The 17,008-nt window shown below is 39.7% G+C and overlaps 1 protein-coding gene across 1 annotated transcript in view; it reads right to left on the bottom strand.

Annotated features, from left to right (window-relative positions):
* Positions 1–6,307, bottom strand: part of DNAI3 (dynein axonemal intermediate chain 3) — a 69,577-nt gene extending 63,270 nt beyond the window's left edge. The window contains exon 1 of the mRNA XM_059376978.1: positions 5,927–6,307. The gene's annotated coding sequence lies outside the window, so the exon portion shown is untranslated. The remainder of the gene's footprint in view (positions 1–5,926) is intronic.
* Positions 6,308–17,008: the final 10,701 nt, after the last annotated feature.

Raw genomic sequence — 17,008 nt, 5'->3', positions numbered from 1 at the left:
TATAATTTCAAATCTTGAACCAAGTCCTTTTTTCAGAAAATTCTTTATTAATGTACCCCTTTTCATATTCTATTCCACCTACATTTGACTTAAAATACTCAGAACACTCTGGATACCAGCTGGACTCCCCCTTCCTGCATATACACACCTACCTTCACCTCCACCATCAGCAGAATCCCTCCCACAAATATTTATTGAGCAACATTGATGCCCCAAGTTGTTGGTGTTAGCTGTTAGGAATATGGTAGTGAACAAAACAGACAAAACCTTTCCCTTGATAGAGCTTACATTTGCGAGGGAATTCTGGCAATTCTGGGGTAGGGATATGCTTGGCCTATTTGAGAAGACAGCAGGAAGGTTGTGATGGCTGGAGCAGAGAGAGTAAGGGAAGACTTGGAGATGAAGCTGATCGGAGAAGTGACACACCCTAGTACACCACGGTGTATAGTAGTCAACTCTGCGAGGGTAATGAGTGCCCCACACATCTCAGGGACATACAATGACACGTGTTTATTTCTTCCTATGTTCTGTATTATGACTGTGAGGGAGCTGCTGCTTCAAGTCTTACTGACTTCAGCAGGTTTTACCTGAGGACTTGAAAGCGTGGGTTGCTATTTGTTGAGACGCGGGTCCCAGGGAAAGAGCAGACTTGAAAGGGAACGTCAACAATTCAATTGAAGGCATGTGAAGTTAGACTGTAGAGTAGGCAGTAAACTCTAGGACTGGCAGAATATACGTGCTTAAAAAAATGAATTAATGGCTCCTTGGTGTCCTTTTTCCTTCTGCCCTTCTTAGCTTATGCATTTCCAGTCTGAACAAAAGGCTTTTGCTTAAGATCTGTGGAATCACCTGTGTGCATGCTGTTTTCATTTTCTACTGCTGCTCTAACAAAGTAGCAGAAGTTCAGCGTCTTAACTCATATTCATTATCTAATGGTTCTTTAGTTCAGAAGTCTGACATGGCTCTCACTGGGCTAAAAATCAAGCTATCAGCAGGAGTCATCAAGGCTGTGTTCCATTCTTTCTACGGTTCTAAGGGAGAATAGTTCTTTGCCTTTTCGTACTCGAAGCCACCAGTACTTCTCGGCTTGTGGGGCCTCTTCCTCCATCTTCAAACAACCCAACAGCAGTGGGTTAGATCTTTCTCACAGAATATACTCTGACCTTCTCTTCTTATTTCCACTTCCACTTTTTAAGGACCCTTGAGATTACACTGGGCCCACAGAAAGAATATAGGTTACGCTCCCTATTTTATGGTCAGCTGATTAGTAATTTTAATTTCATCTGCAACCTCAATTCCTGTTTGCTATATATGTTAACATATTCACAGTTTCCAAGGATTAAGAGGTGCAGCATTGGTGTTCCGTTTGAATATATAGGTATCAATCTAAGACAGTAACCCCTAGAAATAGTCAAAGTAATCACGTATGCTCAGTCCTTTTTGAAGGCTTATAAAATGATTTGTGGGTACCATTTCCAATATTTCTGGTACCATTTCCAATATTCAGGGGGAAAACAAAGTCCATTTTCCAGCAGTACATTTGAAAACAGAATAAACATTAAATGTGTGCTTCCTTACCAGAAGAGCTCATTTACTATTTTTTAAAAGATTTTATTTATTTATTTGACAGAGAGAGACATAGTGAGAGAGGGAACACAAGTAGGAGGAGTGGGAGAGGGAGAAGCAGGCTTCCCACTGAGCAGGAAGCCTGATGTGGGGCTTGATCCCACCAGGATCATGACCTGAGCTGAAGGCAGATGCCTAACGACTGAGCCACCCAGGCCCCCTCATTTACTGTTTTTACAAATGTTAACCCCTATGTCTAAAATGGTGACTAGTGACCAAGGAAAAAGGAAGACCAGACTGTTCTATAGGCTTTTAGAGGTTCCAATTATTCTTAATTAAAAGCACAGTATTTAAGTTGCTAGGCATCATAGATTTAAAAACTATAGTCTAAACTGAAAAGAAAATGATTAGGGGAGTAACTACTTTACATTGTATTTGTGTTACAGGCAAAATTTCATAGTTTATTTTAGTAACTTCAAATAATAGAAAACCTACCAATATTGTGTCTAGAAAACAAATCAGTTTTCATTGAAGATATCAAGATCAAATGAATAATTTATTCTATACAATTTCAGTAAATCCACTTTTTATTCACTGTTTATTTTTTATGCAGATTTTCTTTTAAAAACCAAGTCCCGGGCGCCTGGGTGGCTCAGTGGGTTAAGCCTCTGCCTTTGGCTCAGGTCATGATCTCAGGGTCCTGGGATCAAGCCCCGCATCGGGTTCTCTGCTCAGCAGGGAGCCTGCTTCCTCCTCTCTCTCTGCCTGCCTCTCTGCCTGCTCCTGATCTCTGTCTGTCAAATGAATAAATAAAATCTTTAAAAAAAAAAAAAAAAAAAGCAAGTCCCAAATAAAAGATGTTGCTTTAAAATTATGGCAGGTCTTACTAAGACTTTTTATATAAAATCAATTCCATATCTCATGCAGTGAATGTGCTATACTATATTTTCCAAATCTTTTCCCTACTAAAAGGTCATAAGAATTTTCCAGTATAGACATCGCTTTATTTATTTGTTTGTTTGTTTATTTATTTATTTATAAAGATTTTTTTTATTGAAGAGAGAGAGAGAGCACATGGGGTAGGGGGAGAGGAGCAGAGGGGAAAGAATGCCAAGCAGGCTCCATGCCCATTGTGGAGCCCGACTTGGGGCTCGGTCCCACCACCCTGAGATCATGACCTAAGCAGAAATCAAGAGTCAGACGCTTAGGGGCACCAGGTTGACTCAGTGGGTTAAGCCTCTGCCTTCGGCTCCGGTAATGATCTCAGGGTCCTGGGGTGGAGCCCCTCAGCGGGGGGCCTGCTTCCCCTTCTCTCTCTGCCTGGTTCTCTGCCTACTTGTGATCTCTGCCTGTCAAATAAATAAATAAGATCTTTAAAAAAAAAAAAAAAAGGGATCAGATGCTTAACTGACTGAGCTCTCCAGGTGCCCCCAGATATCACTTTATTGAGACGTCCCTGAAATGCTCACCACATTTTTCCTGTTCTCAACTCTTATTATTAAGAGCAGAAACACGCTTCATCTCTCCTTAGAAGAAAGTTAGACTACTCCAGTAGCTTGTATTACATATGGTTTTCAAAGCCACTATAGCTGATTGAATTTCAAAACAGAATGTGTGAACTATAATACTAATAGATATTTCAGCCTTTCATTTACATATTTTTAACATTAAAGCCACTTATATTCTTTGTAAATTAATCCACCCATCCCAGAATATCCTTTTACTACCAGTGTAACAAAGGACACATTTTTTTTTACCTTCTATGTTAGGAGCAACGGCATTAGGGAGTGCCAAGAGAAGTAAGGACTGAGTAGGCTCTCCATGTAATGGTTCAAAACCTGTGACTGCAGGCCACTGATTTTGAGAGCACTGCATTCAGAGCCTTCTCTGACCTGGTTCCAAACTAACTTCCAAGACTTGTTTGTGACTGTCTCTTTTTATGATGCTGCTGTTATTCAGGAAGGCAACTACTGCAGGTGAAGGGATGAGTGACAAATGATGACTGACGTAACGCAGTGACATAAACAGTTATTAAGCTTCCTCTCTTCACACTATTTTTGCTGTAAAACACACCACCCGTTTACACATTCTCATTTGTTACCTGGATGGACGTGTGGCTTAGGCCCAGCCACGAGACTTTTAATTCTGAGAAGGCCTGTGGAACTGGCACCTTCTCTTCACCGAAGGTCTTCCTTAGAAAGTATTACTTCTCCAGTGTACTTCAATTAGCTGACTTGTCTGGGTGGTCAGGATCTTCTTTTTCTCTTCCCAAAGTATTTGTAAGCTGATGATGCTTGTGTCCCCCCCCCCCCCCGCCCCTTTTTTAAAGAGATTTGGGATAAGATCCAGGACTCACGTCTTGGGAGCCTGGTAGATATGTCTCCAAGAACTGCTGCTTCATGGTTCATCTCCACCAAGACTCTGACTAAGCTTTAAGATTCTGCTAAGCTATTCAGACATTTTCTGACAAGTTCACAATACCCACCCTCCAGAGATGAACTGTTCGTACCGTGTTTCCCATTGGTCTACTACTCTGGTTTCTCTCCTTCCAAATGACTTTCACCTCTTCCCAAGATTGGATATTTACTTAGTTAAGTTGATGCTCTCCCTCACTTCTGCCTTTGAAATTTCTCCTGAATTCCATGCCCTCTTCTCCATAGCCTCCTCTGGTTCAGGCCTTCACCATGTCCTCCCATACCAGTAGCTCCTAATTACTTTGTGCCATGAACCCCTTTGGCAGCTTGGTGAACCCATGCGTCAAATAAAAACATGAGCTTACAAGGGAGACAGTTATCAAGCTCTTTTTAAAATTATAACAATTCATGTGCTTATTTATTAACACATTAAATAACATGGCCTAGCAGTGGTTCTGATTACTACCTTGATTTTGAAGAAGTGATGAGCATAAATAATACATCTATAATATCCATAAGGTATATGAAAAGAACCATAACTTTTTTTGGTGATAGTCACACATCCTGCTAACACTGCTATGGTTTGTTATAAATGCATATATTTCAATTAGGGATTAGGGAAAAGACACAGGTAATTTTGTTTTTAACCACAGATCCTCCTCCTCGGTCCCCCTGTGTAGATTACGAACATTCAACTTGCTTCCCTGTCTCTGTTCCAAGCAGAACAGTCACCCACCGGGCAGGCCTTCAGAGTTCTCTTTCTAAAACACAGATCTTAACAAGTCACTTCTGTGTATCCTGTGGGATATAATGTGGGTCCCAATTGCCCACAGTAGCATTCTCATCCAGAACTGTACAAATGGAGCTCATCTGAAAAGCAAAGTTTCTAGACCTATTGTGATTCTGCATGTTGGGGTGAGCCTGGTAAGCTGCATTTAAAAAATCACTAGGAGGCACTTTTGCACTAGAGGTAGACAGATGAGACATTGGTAAAGAGGATAGAGTGCAAACGTGTAAGCTTCACCTTGAACACCCTTCACCGTCTGCCTCATCACATTCTCCCTTCCAGTTCTAGTCCAGCCTCACAGGATTACTATCATTCTGCAAACAGTCCCCATACCTTCCCATCTCCCTCTCTGGGGAGCCCTGTTCCTCTCCATCACTTCTGCTCCCTGCCTCGCGCACATTTCTCTGCTTGCTTAAATCCTACTCATTCCTCAAGGCTCAACTCCAATGTGACCTCCTCTCTGAAGCCTCCCCAGCTTTCTCACTCTGGCGGAAACAACCTTAGTCCTCCCTGACACTTTCTAATCACGTTCTATGTAATTATGCCAGGCCTCTGCAAAAGCAGAAGGCCTCGAACTCAAGAACTTCCCGAACAATTGCTGTGACTTCATTCAGCATGCAGCGTACACCGTGGAGAAGGAGGGAGAAATTACTGAGCAGCAATTAGGCACCGGTGGTCAACAGGAATCCGACGAGGCCCTTAACTTCCAAAGATGTAATGTTCTCCCATTCATCTTCATTCTTCATCTATTCCAGCCCTTTTCTAACAGTCCCGAAGTCACCTAGCGACCTCAGCCCACGCTGATCTCTTCTTTGATCCTCTGTGCCAGAATCATGCTGTTTTCCTTCTCATGCCTCCATCCGCTCCTCCCTCCATCCGTCATTTACTGAGCTCCTACCATTGCGTGGCGATGCGCTGGACAATGCACTGGACGACCTGTGAAGGAGCCACAGCGCCCGCCCTCACAATTCCTAGACGGTCGTTAACGGCTCTCTCCCTGCTATTTGTGTCCCCTGGTAAGGCCGGACGTTCTTTGAAATCAGAGAAAGTTTTGTAGCTTTTTGCAGTCTTCACTGCATCAAGCACATCGCTGGCCCCGCGAGTGTTCTAAATGCTGTTAAAAGGAGTAAAATACTTTCCCATTCAGACCTTCCCTTACCTGGGGCTGCTAACGGAGGGGAAAAGAAGTCTCTTTGCAGTACCCTGGAGAAAGCTCCTCTGGGAGCTGGGGATGAAAGTTTGACTCTCTTCGCAGAAAAACAGGTCCCAAGAGCTCCAACTGCAGCTGCCCTGGCAAGCTGTTGCTATGACACATCCGTTGCCAAGAGGAAAGAGGCGGCTCCTCTGCTGAGATTGACAGAACACCACCACCAGTACAGTGCCCACTCTCCAGCCGTCTCTTCAAGAGCACACTTATGATTGGCTGCTATCATGCTGACGTCATGCAACTTGAGCCGCGGTGAGGTCCCGAGTTTTCCACTGGCAAGGAAGGAGTTGTGCAATCTAGGTTCGTGTATAAGAGAGCGGTGGCTTGGCTTGACCCCAGGACCCACAGCCACGCTTCGCACCCAAAGATGCGACAGGGCAACAGTACCCAAAGATGAATCCTTCTAGAGTGTGATCTCTAGCAGTAGGGAGTGAAGGATGATAAGAGGATCGCTGGTTTAAAACCCCTTGGGACAGCTCTGCTTACCCATTGGCAATGGGGTCTGGGGACAATGCCAAAAACCTGTCCTAGATTACAGTGTGAAGGAGATAAAATCTGGCTGGATTAGATGTCGTGAGTGTCCCGGAATTCTGATGTGTTACATTTTCCTCTTGCCAAAGTGATTTTTGTATAGCGTCACTCATACCAGAAGTCTCAGGGCAGGAGGATTAAATCCCTTAGTAACTCTGTTGTTCATTCTGTCGGTGGTTATGGGTCCTATGGGATTCACACAGTGAAGGTCCTCTCCCTGAACGTTGTTTATCGCTTCCTCTAAAAAATAATTAAAACTGCCTAATTTGTAAGCTGGCAGAATTTAATAAAGTATGCAATTGCTGCAATTAGTCCAAATTAATTTTTTACAACCCATTTTAAATGAAAATATTTAATTGAGAAGAGGCTTATAGATTCACAATATATTTAATATATGATCCTAAATAGCATGACTTGACTTGAAAGATCACCTTTATTCTTTAAAATTTCTGAAGAATTTGTGTTTGCAAAATGCAAATTTTACTGAAGAAATCATTTTTTTTTTTTTAAAGGAAAAAAGTACTGGTAGGAGTACTTACCAGTCTGACATTGTGACAACCTTTTCCCAGGCTCTTCTATTCCCTGACACCAAGAGGTTAGTTTTCCCTGGGCTCAGTGCTGAGTCTTCTTTTCTTATTTTGCACCTTGCTTGTGGCATAGTCAGTCCCCTTAGCTTTAGCCATTGTGCAAAGCTCATCAGTGACTTCCATTTCTTTATTTTCAGCCTCATACATCTCTCAGATCTCATTCAGACTTGAATTTCCATCAACTACTGGATACTTCCAAATGCATGTCTCACTTAGTTCATCATGTTTAATAGTTGCCACATGAAGATATTGAATGAATAATTCCTGTACCACAAGCATCACAACTCAGCAGAGGCAAAAGTCAGTTCATTGTCTTTCAGATATCATTCAGATATTTTTGGAAACTTTATTCCTCTTTTATTTTCTACCTTAGGTAAAAATATTCATTGTCCATTGGTCTGCAAAACTAGAAATCTGAGAGTCATCCCTGACTCCTACTGCTCACAGTAAACAGGTCACTAATTCCTGTCATTTTCCTTTCCTAAATTATCTCTCAAATAGTTCATCTCTTCTTAGCCATCCTCACTGCCTCTGCCTTATCTCAGGAAGGCCTCATTTCTCACCTACATGGTGGTAATAGTCTCTTGATTATTTTTATTTCCCTCTTCTTTATTTGCCAAGTTGCCATAGCGTTCTACAACAGAGATGCAATCTCTTAATTAAGCTTGCTTAAATGTTTTCAATTTGGCATATGAAACCCAGTACATACAGGGTTCTGAAAGATGCCTTTAAGATTCCTCAAGTGAAACCCCTAAGAGCCAAGGGGCATAAAAACACAGGGATTGGTGATAATAGGCTGATGGTAAGAGAGTTACAGCTTGAAACAGACTTCTGAAACTCAGGCATATTTGTTTCATATGAAGAACTCATGGAAGTTTTTGCATTCTTCTTCCCAGATGTATTCATTTTTATTTTCATTTCTGAACTCTCTAAAATCCCTATTCAATGTTCTATGTCAATCATATTCTAATAGAACTGGGGAAAATGTCTAAAATCACTATTTACTAAAATTGACATAAAGTTGAATAAATGCAAAGAAGCCCCAGACAGCTGGGACATGCTTGTCCCGTGGTTTTCCACAGCCCCTTGCATAGTGCTGCATAGGCCCAGGACTTGTCCCAGGATGAGAGGCAGAGCTCTGGTTACATAGAGCTCTCTACTGCTCCCTCGATCTGCCATGCCCTTTAATAGCTGCATCTGTTCATCCCACACCTCTACTTCTATCTCTACCTCTATCTTCATCTTTGTTCACCTTCTCTGCAAAGCCATTCAGGTACCCAAAAGAATGAGTCACTCTTTTCTCTGTTTTTCCACTATAGCAAGTAGGACACTGTGTTGCAATGACTTGTTTATATGGATGGCTCCCCTGTTGGACTTCAGGACTCCCCCACTGGAGTTGGTGTCCCTTTCCTTCTGATCTCCATTGTTTAGCACAGTTTCTGACATGGGCATTTAGTAAAATATATGTGGAATTATTTAATTGATTGACTGTTCCTGAGAACCCATCTAGAAAAAGCTACCTAACAGAAGTGTCTTTGCATTCTTCCAAATAATTTCCTTTTTTAAAAATCATAATCCGGGGCAGTCAGATTTAAGCAAATAAAGACTATAACCTTGTGATTTGGATGAGACATCAAGACTTTCTGTCACATTTTTCTTTAGGGACACCGTAAAGGAATGACCATTGGGGGAATGAGTCATAAGCCATGACACTGAGAAAGTTAGAAATTAAATGGAAAATGCTTAGTAATCTCTTCATGTTGCAAATTTAAGTTACAAATGATTGACGGAACATCTGTTCTTTCACTGGAGTGCTTAGGACCTGAAACATCCCTATGGTGTCTGGGGAACAATTATGTGCTTTCCAGGGGATGCTGGATTAAATTTGCTTAACATTTGAAGATATTTAAAAATTAGTTTCAGTTTTACTAGTTGAGTGAAAATGTAATGAGTCAAGAATTTGTAGTTAAAAATACTTCTCTGATTATTTAAGGACATCTTGATAAGTTTCAGATTGGATTTATAGAAGGGTAATCTGACAAATTAGATATGAGGTGGCTCTTTACTAATTATTATTTTGGTGAATTACTCCCCTGCCCCTTTTAAGAAAAAAAAATTTTTAAGAGTTAAGTTAGTTCAGAAACTAGGGGTTGAGGACTCTGGATAGGAGTCATTATGGTTTTGTTTTGTTGTTGTTTTTTTTTTTTTTTGCCTGCGTCAGTATGCCTGGGAGGGAGAGAGGGTCGCAGGCAAGGAAGGGTCCGGGTTTGAATCCTAATCTACTGGGATTCAACATGTTTGAAACGTGCTTGAGAAAACTATCACAACCTGTTGCCTGAGGAACTGAGGAGCATCCTAGTAGACTACTCAGCTTCCAAAATGAAGAAACACAACACAAAACAGTACAAAGTTTTTGCTTTTGGAGGAGAGGACCAGTTGTGGCAATTTTAGAAAAAAAATGAGGTAAAACTTCAAAAAGAAATTGGAATATGTGTCACACTAAAGTGAGGAGATAGGCGTTTCTGATGACTTCTACACAGAATAGCTTGAGTCTAACGGAGACTAGAGAGGATTACCCCCCTCCTCCTGTCCCAATCAGAATGACTGGTAGGCTGTGGGCAGCAGATGTCCTTGGAAGAACCAAGGCAGGAACTGAGGAGAAAAATATGAGGCCATGTGGTAATAGACTGGTCTTATTTGTGGGTATAGATGAGACTCAATTCTCTACACCCAGAAAGAGTTGGTGGTGGAAGAGTCTTTGGTGGTAATAGTCCTACAGTATCAATGGGCATCTAGAAATATGAAATATTTCTAGATATGAAATATGAAATATGAAATATCAGTTCTAGATGTGTAATGACTATTACTGTTAGGGCAATATAAATATTTTTTAAAGTGGAATCATTCAAATAATACCATCTTTAAAGTTAGAAAATTATGTTGGAGGCTTAATTTGACACTTTCTGGATAAGTGACGTCAGACAAACTATTAAACTCTCTATAGCTCTCTTGTCCTTCTGGAAACTCTGGGATGACAAATCTTTCCTCAGAACCAAACCAGATACAGGTTGAGAGCAACCACATAGCTGCTATACGGGGGCATTTCCCAAAAGAGATAACACTTCACAGTAGTGAATTAGAAATAGATTGTCAGTCTAACTTTCCACAGGGACTTCTTCCATACCCAGAGAGAGAGAAAAGTGATTCTTCTCTCCACCAAGAAGACAGCTTTCGGTTTGAAAGAAAATCTGTGTTGAATATTTTTGTCACTGGGTGCAAATCACAAGGTTTAACCAAAAGGTAAGGCTCCCATCTCTGGGTTCACCCAGCTTGAATGTTTAAATTTTGAACAGTTAAAGATGCTCTCTAGAAGTTATTTGGTTTGGAAAATTGTGTTTAGTAAGTTATTTCAAATGTGAAGAAAAAATATACATGTTTGGTAACAGAAATCAGTTTTTGCCTTATTCCATTAGATATATGGTGAATAAAGTTTTAAAGAATATTGTTAGTATGAAGGGATGCCTATCCAGACTGCCCACAGATCTTAATCTGTCCCTTCCCTTTGGCACTGCCACAAAAAAGGCCACATAGTGACTCAAATGTGGTATATCCTCAAAGAATAGTTGTTGAATCAGAATTAATCTTAAATTCAGTTCAATTTATAGACATTACCTACCTCTGCCCTTTGGTGATGATTAAAAGTAGATTTAAATATTCAATGATCTACTAGACAGTTCTACTTGAATGTCTAATATAGGGTCATCTAAAGTACGGCCTCTCAGATCACAGCCAGTCAGGAAATATTTGTTATTAGTCCACTAGTCCACGAAAAATTTCCACCCATCTGCAAAAAAAGTACAGAAATAAAAAGTACTTGAAAACTTTAGAGTAATTTGACAGAGTAACTACTTATGTTGCATACAAACAAAACTGAAGTTTATATTTTAAATGTCTTTATTTCATTTTCTAGCAAATTATTTGTACATGTACTATGGAATTATTGGTCTTTGAGAGAAATAGAAACAAAACCAAATTAAGTAGTCTCCAGCAGTCTGAAAAGCACTGAGTAGACCTCTCAAACACTTTCAAAACCAACTCCTGATTCTCCCCCACCGAGGTGTTGGTCCTGCAGTCAGCTTCTCCTCCACTGATGGCAATTCCATCTTTATGGCTGCTCAGGCCAACATCTGTGAGTCATCCTTGACTCCTTTGCTTTCATCTTTCACCCTTTTGGGACATATTTTTTCACTGCATCCAGAGGGATACACTTTTAAAACATAAGACAAATCATGCCCGTCCTCTCATTAAAACCATCCATTGGCTCCCATTTCACGCTACATGAAAGCCCAAGTCCACACAATGGCCTCCGGTTGTGCTCCAGCATAACCTGGCCCCTGTTGCGAGCCTCATTTCCTCCCAGTTGTCCCTGTGGCTCCCACTGCTGCGTACATACTGGTCTCCTTGGGGTTGCTCAAACAGACCAGGCACATGCCTGCTTTACACTGGCTGTTCCCTCTGCTGGAATACTGAAAGCAGATAGCTTTCAAGTTTTTGCTAAAATGTTAACTTCTCAGTGAGGTCTATCTCCACCCAGTTGATAATAGCATCTACTCAACATTCCTCCTTCTCCTTTCTCTGATTTTTTAAAAAAGATTTTATTTATTTATTTGAGAGAGAGAGTATGTGTGTGTACAAGTGAGGGGAAGAATAGAGGGGGTGGGATAGAATCTCAAGCAGACTTACTGCACTGAGTACGGAGCTCACAATGGGGGGTAGGAGGGATATCTCATGACCCTGAGATCAAGACCTGAGCTGAAACCAAGAGTCAGGGACTTAACAGACTAAGCCACCCAGGTACTCCTCTCTGAGTTATTCCCCCCACCCCACAACATTAATTGCCTCCTAACACAGTCTATAATTAATTTATTATGGTCATTGACTATTTTTGTCCACTGAAATATAAACTCTGCAAGGACAGAAATTTTTGTCTTTTTTTTTTTTACTGCTGCACCCCCAATGTCTGAATCTCTGCCTGGCATATAGATAATACACCATATAATATTCAATAAATGATTTGGAACAACTGCTTTGGGGAGTAATTTGGAAGACCTATTAAAACTGAAAATGTACATAACCTATACTCTAGCAATTCTACTCCTGGATATTCACCTTAGAGGAACTCTTACATATGTGTGTGAGGGAATGCTTCATAGATGTTTACTGCAGAATTTCTTTGGCAAAAGATAGAAATAACCTAAATGTCCCTCAGTAGGATAATGAAAGGTGTTTTGCTTTAGTCCACAAATTATCATAAAGCTGCCAAAATAAACAAACTTGCATGGATACAGCTCAGAACCAAAACGGTGAGGTAAACGTTGAAGATTATATACAGAGCATTGTCATCATTGTGAACAAAAACATGATGCACAAATTATTTCATATCACAAATGAACTGTTGAGATGATTTCCACCAATTCATGATGGAAGGTTACTTTTGGGGATAGAGGTTAACTTTATAATGTTTTGTTTCTTATAAAACAAAAAGACTGGAAGTAAATCAAATGGCATGTAAATGTGTTGAATTTGGGGGCTGTGAGGGGCAGAAGGAGAGGGGCAGAGGGACAAGGAGAGAGAATCCCTAGCGGACTTAGTGCTGAGCACAGAGCTCAACATGGGGCTTGATCTCACAACCCTGAGATCAGGGACCTGAACTGAATGCAAGAGTCAGATGCTCAACTGACTATGCCTCCCAGGTGCCCGATCAGTAAACATTTTAATTTTAAAAACAAAGAAGGAATTAAGGGGGAAAGAAGATGAGTGATACAGATATAAAGAGAAAGGTGAAAAATATTTGGGGTTGACATATGTGTGACTTAATACTCAGGCTACCTGAGACTTTCCTCTGTTACACCGAAACAGGATTTTTAATACAGTGAAAAGAAAAAGGTGTGAAAGAGCTCTCTTTTACCCATCAGATGCAAAGAATGCTGTAGAGATTCATTGGTTATTGTGGTAATATTTCCCAATTCCCAACAAATATTAACCTTGGGATTCAGGATCAAAAACAAAAAAGAAATTCCTAAAATTGTGTTATTTTGTATTTTTATAACACTTTATTTTTATGCTTTTTTAAATATAATGAGTAACCATTATAATGAACAATGAATCATTTTCCTGCATAGGGTTATACTAAAAGTTCCAGAGCTTTCTTTCTGTTTAAAAAAAGATAATAATAAAAGAATGGCTTATTATTATTATGAACCAATATGTTGGACAAGAGTATATATTTCATTACATGCAACAATGATCACTATCTATTACAGACATTTCATAAAAGAAGTCATTAAAAGAAGGAAGCATTAAGGCAAAACAAATTCTAAATAAAAATAATTTTTAAAATAAAAAATTTAATACTTAAAAAGTTACTCTTCAAGTGATAATTTAAAACACATAAGACACTAATGTCTTATCCAATGGATTTGATCTTTGTTTTGTGACAAATATTCCAGATAAGGAAAAATTCCTCTCTTTCTGTGTTTGATACTGGTTTAGCTGTTAGAAGCACTTCCAAAACATTACCAGATCAGGCATCAGGGCATATACAAGTTCATTTACTTTATTAGCAATGAAAATATTTTGTTTGTTCTATAAATAATTATATCTTTTAGTAAATAGTCAAACACTGGAAATTGCAGCAAACATGATTAGATAATAGTCAAATAATGTAACAATTGGATCTCCTAGAAAGATCAGCAGTCTTAAATAGAAGTATGTTGACACTGCCAAGTTAGGGAGTTATTTTTCTTGCAAAACTTGTTATTTCTTGAAATACCATGCCATGTGTATTCACTATGTATATAAGCGTAGTCATGTTAATTTTATTTGCAAGAAGTACTCACCAGCAAGGCCATGAGCACATCCTCATAATATGATAACAATAACAAGCAAGATTGATTAGCTCCTAACTGGTGCTTTCTAATGTCCTCCTGTCATGCTTTCCAGAAATGTTGACCTTAATCTTTGACTCTGCCTGTCAGCATTTCCTGTCTTCCTTTTGACTTGATGTCAGTATATTCTTTTGAACCGATATTATTATGTTGAATGTTAAGGTTTAAGTTTGCCCTCTACATTTGTTTGACATCTTTGTCAAAAATCAATTGACTGTACACAGAGATAAAAAATTAAAAGTACAGCATTGGGAAAATAGTCAATAATTTTGTAATAAAATTGTATGCTGACAGATGGTGACTACACTTATCATGGTGAGTACTAAGTAAGGTATAGAATTGTGGAATCATTATGTTGTACACCTGAAACTAACATAACGTTGTGTGTCAACTGCATCTCAATAATAAAAAAGGGAGACGTAACCAAATACCAAATAAGGGAAAAATTCATTTCATATTAAAAAAGCAAAAGAGAAGAAAGAAAATAAATGAATTGACCATGTATATGTGTGGATATATTTCTGGATTCTCTAGTCTGTTCCATTGTTTATTCATATTTTTATGTCTCTTTTCATGAATACCAAACTGTCTTCCTTAGATATGTTTTATAGTTAAGTATTGAAATCAGGTAAGATAAGTTCTCCAATTTTGTCTTTATTTTTAAAAATTATTTTGGGGTACTGGGGTGGTTTAATTGGTTAAGTGCCTGCCTTAGGCTCTGGTCATGATCTCAGGGTCCTGGGATCCAGTCCCCTGCATCATATTGGGCTCCTTCCTCAGTGGGAAACCTGCCTCTCCCTCTCCATCTGCCATCCCTCCCCCACTTGTGCTTTCTAGCTCTCTGCCAAATAAATAAATAAAATCTTTAAAAAAAAATTGCTTTGTTTATTCTTGGCTCTTTGCATTTACATATTAATTTTATTTATTCTTTTCTTTTCTTTTCTTTTCTTTTTTTTGGAGAGAGAGAGAGAGAATGAGAGCATGAATGTGTGTGGGGGAGCAGATGCAAAGGAAGAAGCAGGCTCCCCGCTGAGCCGGGAGCTTGATGTGGGGCTGGATCTCAATCCCCCTAGACCCTGGGAACATGAGCTGAGACCAAGGCAGCCCCTTAACTGACTGAGCCACCCAGGTGCCCATACATACTAATTTTAGAAACATTTTGTTAATTTTTGCAAAAGAGTTTTCTGGAATTTTGATTGAGCTTGGGTTGAAAATATAAATGATTTTGATGAGAATTGATATATTACTAGTATTGAGCTTTGCAATCTATGAACATGGTTGATCTTCTCATTAATTTAGATCTTCCAAAAATAAAAAAGATCAATATTTACAAGCACATAAAATATGCCAGGCACAGTAGTGGGTGTTTTACACGTATATTATTAATTAAAATTTGTCATTCCTTTCATTAGATTAAACACAGAAGGAAATATGGAGGGGAGAGGCTCAGTAATTCTGCACAGTCAGTAAGTGGAATTAAAGAGAATGTGAGCCCCATTTGTCAGATTCAATTTTTTCTTCAATTTGCTTAACTCGGCTCCAGCAAGGGTTGACTGTGGGCCATCATTTATGCCTGTGAACCTCTCCAAAGTTCAGATTGTTCCTGAACAATCAAGCACTTCAAACTCCCACTGTCGAGAGAATCCTCACTGTTATGGTAAGGAAATAGTGTGAAATCATGTGAAGGCATACAAGCATTAGAGATTAAATTATATTTTCCAAATTACACTTAAAAATCAAGTGTGCCAATTGCATGCCTTTTAATATTTAGCATGTTCAAAGCACCTGGAATTCAGGTTTATGAACAACATAAAATTCCTGTACCCCATTACAAGAAAATCTATTTCTACTTATAAATTATCCAAGTAAACTGGTTTAGGAATTTAAAAAGGTCTTATAAAACATCAGACAGCGGGGCACCTGGATGGCTCAGTGGGTTAAAGCTTCTGCCTTCAGCTTGGGTCTTGATCCCAGGACCCTGGGATAGAGATAGAGCCCTACATCTGGCACTCTGCTCCGCAGGGAGCCTGCTTCCTCCTCTCTCTCTGCCTGCTTCGCTGCCTGCTTAAAAAAAGATCTGACAGTTTTGATATAATTTAAGGGAATTACCTGTTAAGGATATTCGGTGACATTTACAAACTTATATGTGGCTGCCTAATAATAATAATAATAATGCAATTAAAACAAACCTGAAGTGGTTGTAATTAAAATTAATCAAAGTTCCTGATCTATTCCTGATAAGAAGTAATCTTAGGTTTAATTTTTAAACAGAATTTATGAAAAAAAGGGTTATAATTGAAGATCTCTTAAGGAAAAGAAGAGTGGATGACACTCGATTAAGATTGTAAGGCAGAACTTATTTAGGACCTTCAAGATAGTTATAGGAACCCCTGCAATGGGAGTTTACAGTGGGGGAGAGAGATGAGGCTCAACTCCTCAATACAGCATGGGTAAGTGGAAATTGATAGCCCAGGAGCAGGGCAGGGGTCAGTGAATGGAAAATTACTAAGAGGAAAATGACAAGGTTGTTTTGGCTAAACCCACCTAACAGGATTCTTGCTAAAAACAGCCCAGGGTGATCAAACTTCGCCGCGGGGACGGGGGGTGGGGGGGGGGCGGGGGGTGTCATGGAAGATGAGGAACCTAATGACATATTGAGGGTGATCAGATATTGAGGGGTGTATGTGGGGCGAGTGTTTTGGTCAAATTGACTTAGCAGGGTTCTTGATAAAACTGAATTTTACAAGGAAATGCAGAGATGAGTCTAGGAGGTTTGGCGGCTTGGCTAATGTTTGGTCAAGTAAAGAGAATCTTTGTCACGACCTCAAGTATAGCCGGTCACAGTTCTCCCAAGGCTTTCCAGGGCTTTCTGTCCCAGCACCTGGTCTAGAGGATTTCTGTAAAGCCTGAAGGCCTGGCGGGCGTGCAGGACTCAGGCTTGCCAAGTCTACACTTGCTGACTTCCCCTG

This window comes from Mustela nigripes, chromosome 14 (assembly GCF_022355385.1).
Source record: "Mustela nigripes isolate SB6536 chromosome 14, MUSNIG.SB6536, whole genome shotgun sequence".
In the NCBI taxonomy this organism is placed as follows: Eukaryota; Metazoa; Chordata; class Mammalia; order Carnivora; family Mustelidae; genus Mustela; species Mustela nigripes.
The sequence above is the reverse complement of the archived record's forward strand: the minus strand, read 5'-3'. Positions and strand labels throughout refer to the sequence as shown.